Below are 7,445 nucleotides of genomic sequence, written 5' to 3' on the forward strand. Positions count from 1 at the left end.
CCTGCAATATTCCTTTATTTGAATTTTAATCTTGGTGAGAAGGCTGTAATTTTGAATGTTCGTGGTAATGTTTTTCTTTTTTCTTTTTTTTTCTTTTTTTTTTCTTTTTTTTTTTTTATTTATGACTACAGCAAAATGTCTTGAACATAACACTCACTCCTCTAGGAGATGATCCATTATAAGATCTGTATTAATTTTGTATCAGGGAGGTGTTTTTCTTCCTACACAGACAGAATGGAAAATGGTCCCTGGTTCTCTTGACCAGCTGCCATCTCAGACTCTGACCCTTCATGCCTAACTTCTGTTCTTAATAAGGTCATTCAGTGTCATCTCACACCAACACTTCATTTCTTTTGTAGCTATTTCTATGTGTTGCTAGAATTAGTGAGTTACATTCAAAATCAGTGTTAGTCATAAAATTGTGAGTTAAATTGTTACATTATGAAGATGCCTGTCAACAACCTAATGTTGATAGGCATCTCTACTTTCTTTTTCTTGTGTTTTAAGAATCATATAGGATGTGAGGGAATGACTTGAAGCCGCATCATGGGAAGTTCAGATTGGATACTAGGGAAAAGTTCTTTACTGAAAGGGAGCTTCCCAGAGAAATAGTCGTAGTCCCAAGCTTGTCCATGTTCAAGAAGCATTTGGACAATGCTCTTAGGTGTGTGGACAATGATCTTCAGCATTTGGTTTAACTCTTAGGTTGTCTCAAGAGACAACAGTTGGACTGGATGATTCTCATGGGTCCCTTCCAACTCAGGAGATTCTTTGATTCTGTGACAAAGAAAACGAGAGTGGTCCTTGGCAATTGCACCACTGTACTTTTCTCCATTTTGTGTTGTGTTTTTAATGTGATCCTTTTGCTGCCTGTGTGCAAACCTATCTGGCTTTAGCTTTTGTGCACAGTGACAAGCAAGAAAACTTCTTGAGTTGTGGTCATTTACCAGCCTATTTAAACAGATAGCACTAAGTTTGTATGTGTACATTTAAACATTAAGACAATTTGGAGAGCTTCAGTTGATCCTATGTTTTATGTTTCTGAGATTTTACTGTTTGAATATTCATGTTTAAAACTGGAATCAAAATAGCTATGGCCTCCCTTCCTGATACATTCAAACAGGTTTTCCATGAGGGAAAGATATTTATATACCTTCCATACATGTAAAACTCATTACAAAATTGGACCATGTCTATTCAGTGAAATTATGAAATTGGATTAGATAGCTCTCTTGGATTATATACAAAGATCTACAGACAATATAATTTACAGACGTCTTGCTAAAGAACTGCCTTTAATCTATTTAAAAAAATAGGAGATTATGGTTTTTTTAGCAGGTGTTTTGCTTTCTTTAGGAGAGTCCAGGGAAGCATTATTATTTCTTCCCTTAAAGGATGGAACATAACAAAGGAGTTTCCAGTTTGCAAATGGAGACAGATATTCTGGTTCTTCCTCTTGGCAAAGGGAAAACAAAGCCCCAGGGTTTTCCCCATGGAAAACAAGTGAAAATAAACACACAAAAATTTGCTTCCTATCAGGGCAACAAACCCAAACCCAAATCTGGCATACTAGCCAGAACACAGCCAGTTTTGTACCTTAGCAGAAAAATGCAGTATTTTCCAGATGGGAACATTCAGGCCAACTAATTTTTTTTTTTTTTCTTAGGGTTGCCAGCAATTATTTTCAGAATAAAACTTGTACCTCTTAAACATTCTTTATAAAAACAAAATTGATCTGAGAAACTTAGAAAATTGAAACTTGTGGGTTTTTTTCTTGATTTTTGGGTTTTGTTTTTTTTTTTTTTGGAGAGATGCATTTTTTTGTGTTCTGTTTTTTTAATTAATTTGATGATGTTTTTTACAAAAGTACTATTTTCAAAAAGTTCTAAACATTAGCTAAACAAAGAACAAGAAATAGTTGTTATTGCCTCGACTGAAATATTGTCCCCTTGCTCTCTGTATTTCATCAGTTTGTGATGTCCCCTGTGACCCAGCACTCCAGGTGTCACTGCACCTCTCAGCCACATGGATTCTCAAATACCTCAGGCAAGGAAAGAAAGACAAACTGAAATAAATAAACAAAGACATCTAGATATTTTTTTGAGGAAGGGAGAAGGAGAAAAAAGAATGAAAGAAAAATGAAAAAGAAAAAAAAAAAAAGAAGAAAGATAGAAAGAAGGAAAGAAAGAAGGAATGAAAAAGAAATCCCATTTAGTAAGCCAGAGTTGAGAATACTTAGTAGGTCATGTGAAACAAGACAGAGTGTATCCTTCTTCCCAGCAGGAAGTACAAATTAAGGCTGATTCATTCAAAACAGGGGACAGATACCCCACCCACCCTGAAAAAAGCCCAAACAACCAAAGCAACTACAAAAAAACCAACCCCAAACCAAACCAACAAAAGCCAGAAAAGATCCAGGGTTATTATTTCATTTTTAAGGCAATGCAAATAGCAGTGAGTATTGTTTCTGCTTTTATTATCTGGTAGATAGATTTTATATACCAAAAACAATCTGAAGGAAGGAAACCTCTGACTGTGGTTTTCCATAGTCATTGTTGAGGCACAACTAAGAATCTTTGTTCCGTGGCCTTGTGTAGAGCACAAGACCTTTCCACTATTCCCTATAAATTTTGAAACACCGTTTGCTTTGTGTTGCAAGTTATAGAAGGTCAAACAACTTCTTCCTGGTTCATGGCTTCTCATCTTAAAAGGCATCTTTGGAGTGAGACTGCAGGTCCTAAAAATGTCATCTTGTGCCTGCAACAACTGTTGGACCCAAAGCTGAGGGAAAAACAGCATTGTTTTTAGAATACAATCAATCATATCCAGAGCAAATATTTTTGTCAGCTGACTTGATAACCAAGAACAGAGGTGTGCCCTTCTTTGTGAAACATGGATATTGAAAAAAATATTGCAAGAGTCATTTAAAAGATTTTAATACTTGCTTGAATACCAAAGCATCTGATTGAAGCACAGGCTATGTTGTAGCTTGACCACCGTTTGAGCGTGGACTAGCATGTTTATGTTAAGAACAGTTTAAGACTTCAGCTCTTGAGGTCAAATTTCCTTCACAAATTTGCAGACCAGAGGTTTTGCATGAGAGCAGTAGAAAAATTAAAAACAATATCACACTGTATAGTATGTAGCATAATAAATGTGAAATAATTTTTATTGGATATTTAAGAAAAGGAAGGAAGGGGCAGAATAGGAAGGATCAAGGTGGATCAATGAGGAACATGAACAAGAGAATGAGGAAAAGTGTATTAAATGAGCTTGTCAAGTGTTGTGCTATATACTACATGTCACAGTCTTGACATTTTTTAGAGGCTGTTTTGTTGAGTGGTCCACAGCAGAATAGAGTCCATCCCAGACTGGAGAGAGTGAGCAGCTTTTTTTGTGATTCTATCAAAAAAGCAGACCCTATTTATTTATGTATCTGCAAAGGAAAAACCCTGATTCTGAATAGCTAAGTAAGAGTCCCAATCTGGGAATTTTGCCTATAAATGATGAGGATTAAATATGTGCAGTAGAATAGAGACATCAAAACAAGGGTAAAACCTGAAGTTATTAGCTATTACTTTTCTAAATGTAGCCTAATGCACCATCTAGTTCCCTGGTTTCAGTTGGTTCCTTATTTTGTGTAGGCAGTGCTTAAGAGTGGTTTAGCTTGGTTGTGTCTTAAATAAATGCTCTCCTTCATTTAACACAGTACTCTGTACAGTTTACCAGGAAGCAAAGTAGCAATGTCTGTTCCAATATAAGCACAATTTATTTGAAAATAAAACAGTTTATATTTAAACTTTTACAAAAAGTGAAGCAAAAACCATAGCTTGTGTCCCTCCAGTTTCAGAAACAGTTATGTGCTGCATCCAAAATAAAATTGTAGGGCTACATCTCAGAGGATAATTCCTCCAAATTACTTATAACCTTGCTGATGTTCATACGTATCTGTGGATTGTGACTGGATTTCCCCAGAAATACCTCAAATGGTATTCCAGGGATGGAGACATGGTTGCAACTTAATAGGTTCTGCAGGCTGAGCTCTGCATACATTTGGGTTCTTTGTATTTGTTCCACTCTGCAGCTGCATGTGGAAAAAACTCACATCTCATCCATTTCACAGATTCACTTCAGGCTCTTCAGATTCCATGCTATCCATCATTGACTCATCCTTCATTTTAACCATCTCCTATACTAAAAATTTCTGTTCCCTACTATTTTGATGATATCGCATTCATTAAATTCCTTTCCTTTGTGCCCCTTTCATTTCATAATGAAATCTCCAGTTGTCCTGTTTCTTTCCATTCCATGTTAATGCTTCTTCGCATAGCTTCATAGTCCCACCCTTCCTCTGTCCCAGAATACCCTTCTCCGTAACTAATTAATTGGGAATAAATAATGTATATTATTTATTTTAATGTATATTATATTATTTATTTTAATTATATTGTGAAAATCCTAACTCTACTGGAAATTAGAAGGTACAAGAGAAAGCCTGTTTTAATAATGAATCTCATCAAACAATTGTTAGATTTCCAAACTGCAGCAGAGATGCCCAAGGTTCTCTGCAAGTTGCTCTTTTTTTTTCTTTCTCTATTCATTTCTTCTGCTGCTTTTTTTTTTTTCCCCCATTTTTTCCCCTCCTGACTGTATAGATTTCCCCAAATTGAACATTTTTGAATGAATAGGGTGCACTGTTCAAAAGTTATTCCAATATGTGCACGAGTACTGGGGGACAGATAAAGGAAGTGCTGTCTACTACGTGAATCACAGGACTGAACAAAAAGGCAGAATACAAATCACAGAAATGTTATGTGCCCATTCTTCAAGTCCAGCAATAATATATTTTATAGATTTTCAAGCAATGGAGACATTCACGTTCAATATTCCTTTTTCAGCAAAGTACATCCAACAAAACAATGTAAGCTTGTACATCAAGGGTTCATGACTATAACTTACAACATTGACTGGCCATTCAAAAAGCTCCATACATGCCACACTTCTTTTTTAACAGTGAGTTCCACAGATTAAATGTAAGGACAAAATATTTCTTAGCACACTTAGTAAATTAGCCCCAACACACCTACTCAAATATCCATACATTAAATTTATGGAAAAATTCAACTTGTTGAAAAAAAAGTTGAGCTTTGACTTAACTGAATTCAGTGACATTTTGTTAAAGAGTTCAAGGTCTTACCAAAATAAGTTATTTTATTATCAGGAACAGAACATGCTGATAAGATCAAGAAATCCTGGCAGTGCTGAGAAAAATCAGTGGCAATGATCAGCCCCTGACAAAGTGATTACAGCAGACTACATTCTTCAAGGGTGGATTCAGCATACTTTCAAAAATCAGTCTTTGTTTTTTCCTTTTGTTCTCTTAAACAATTCTTTTAATTTTAAGAAAATCAGCTTAAAAGAAATTAGTCTGTGTTTCAGCAGTATTTAACATGCTTAATGTTATCAAGGGACAAAAGTAAAAATTGTGGAGGTAGCAGTGAAGAAAGGAAGGATTCATTCCTCATCATTTCTCAAATGAAGCCACATAGTCCACAGTCATGTAGAGTTCAGTCAGTTGTGTTTTTTGTTGATAACTTCTAAAACACATTTTTCCCCACTGAGTCATGGAAAACTAAGAACTTGACAAATAAGTGAAGCAGTGGAACATTTTTGCTACCAGAATTGGATGAAATAATTTAAGCTTTCAGTTTTAGGGGCACTTATAAAGGTATAAAATGTTTAAATTAAAAACTATCTTTACAGCACTGAACACAAGCAAGTGCTGGATTCTGCACCTGGGATGGGGCAGCCATGGATTTATGTTCAGGTTGGGGAAGGGAAGCTGGAGAGCAGCCCCATGGAAAGGGACCTGAGGGGCGTTCTGGCTGAGGTCACGAGGCAGCAGTGTGCCCTGGCAGCCAGCCGTATCATGGGGTGCAGCAGGCCCAGCACTGCAAGTGGGCGAGATCCCACTGCTCTGCAACCTCACTTCCAGCACTGTGTGCAGGTTTGGGCACCACCATGTGAGGAGGACATAAAGCTGTTAGAGAGCGTCCAAGAGAGAGCTATGAAGATGGTGAAAATTAGTCTAGCGGGCAGATGTATGAGGAGAAGCTGAGGTCCCTGGGTTTGCTCAGCCCAGAGCAGAGGAGCTGATGGGAGGCCTGCAGCTCCTCACAGGAGGCAGAGGGGCTGCGCTGAGCAGCAGGGCCCGAGGGAACAGCATGGAGCTGTGTCAGGGGAGGGGCGGGTGGGGATCAGGGACAGGGTCTGCACCAGAAGTTGGTTGGGGCACAAAACAGGCTCTTCAGGGTCACGGCCCCAAGTGCCAGAGTTCAAGAAGTGTTTGGACAGTGCTCTCAGAACAGGGTTTGGATTTTGGGTGGTGCTGTGTGAAGCCAGGAGTTGGATTCAGTGATCCTTGTGGGTCACTTCCAACTCAGAGATATTATACAATTCTATAATTTAATAGCTCTTCCTGTCCTTCATGCTGGATGTATGCATGGCTGTGAAGTTAATTACACCAGTGCATGGATCTGGATGAATCATTCTTTTCCATGCATCACTTTTAATAGAATCAAACTCCCTGGTCTGATTAACTTCATGACTTTAAACTCTTCTGTTAGCAGAACTGAGAGAACCGAGAAGAGTGGCCAAAGGGAGGGGCAGGTTACAGTAAAGACTGCTGTCAACAGGAATTGACATTAAACCAGAGCCAGCACAGCCCTTGTTCTGGCTTCCTGGGCACATTTTCAGAGTAGTAGTATGGGATCTGGTTATCCCATGTAATCTTGGCACAAAATTCCTCAAGTCCCTTTAACAATTTAAAAGTTCTTTCTCCAGTGAGTTTCGGTTCTGTATGTCTGATTTAATTATGTCTGTGATATGTAACAACTCAGGGAATTTGCAGCTTTTGTAGAAGCATTGCAAAACCACTTAGACTAGAGTGATGGATTCCTACCAAATACGTCTGTATTGCTTTTTCCTCCTGAATGTCTTCATTATTCTTGATCTTTCCTGGTATTTAATCAATGTTTTCAGGGATTATAGGTCTTCCTTTAAAACACTCCACAACTAGCTGAGCTTTCTGTTCCTTCTCACAAATTCTTATACAAATGCTAGAATATGTGGACTGTCAGTTAAAAGATCTGTCAGAATTTATTTTCATTACATTCCCCTATCAAAGTATCCATTAGGTTTTTCATATGGTTACCTTCTCTCCATTGGAAACTCCAGACTCTTCAGTCACCATGGGGAGAATGATCTCCCTTGAATGAAGACATTTTATTGTTCCCATCAGCAGCTCTTCTAGTTTTAAAATACTTTTTTTGTCCTTATACAGGTCTGGATGTACATTGCACAGTGGCAGACACAATCTATACATTGAAACATTTAATGATGCAAGATTTTATAAAAATAATTATTATACAAGTAAGTGCCTCAAA

This window comes from Centrocercus urophasianus, unplaced genomic scaffold (genome assembly GCF_019232065.1).
Source record: "Centrocercus urophasianus isolate 14NV4802_14NV808 unplaced genomic scaffold, USGS_Curo_1.0 seq_16, whole genome shotgun sequence".
Taxonomy (NCBI): domain Eukaryota; kingdom Metazoa; phylum Chordata; class Aves; order Galliformes; family Phasianidae; genus Centrocercus; species Centrocercus urophasianus.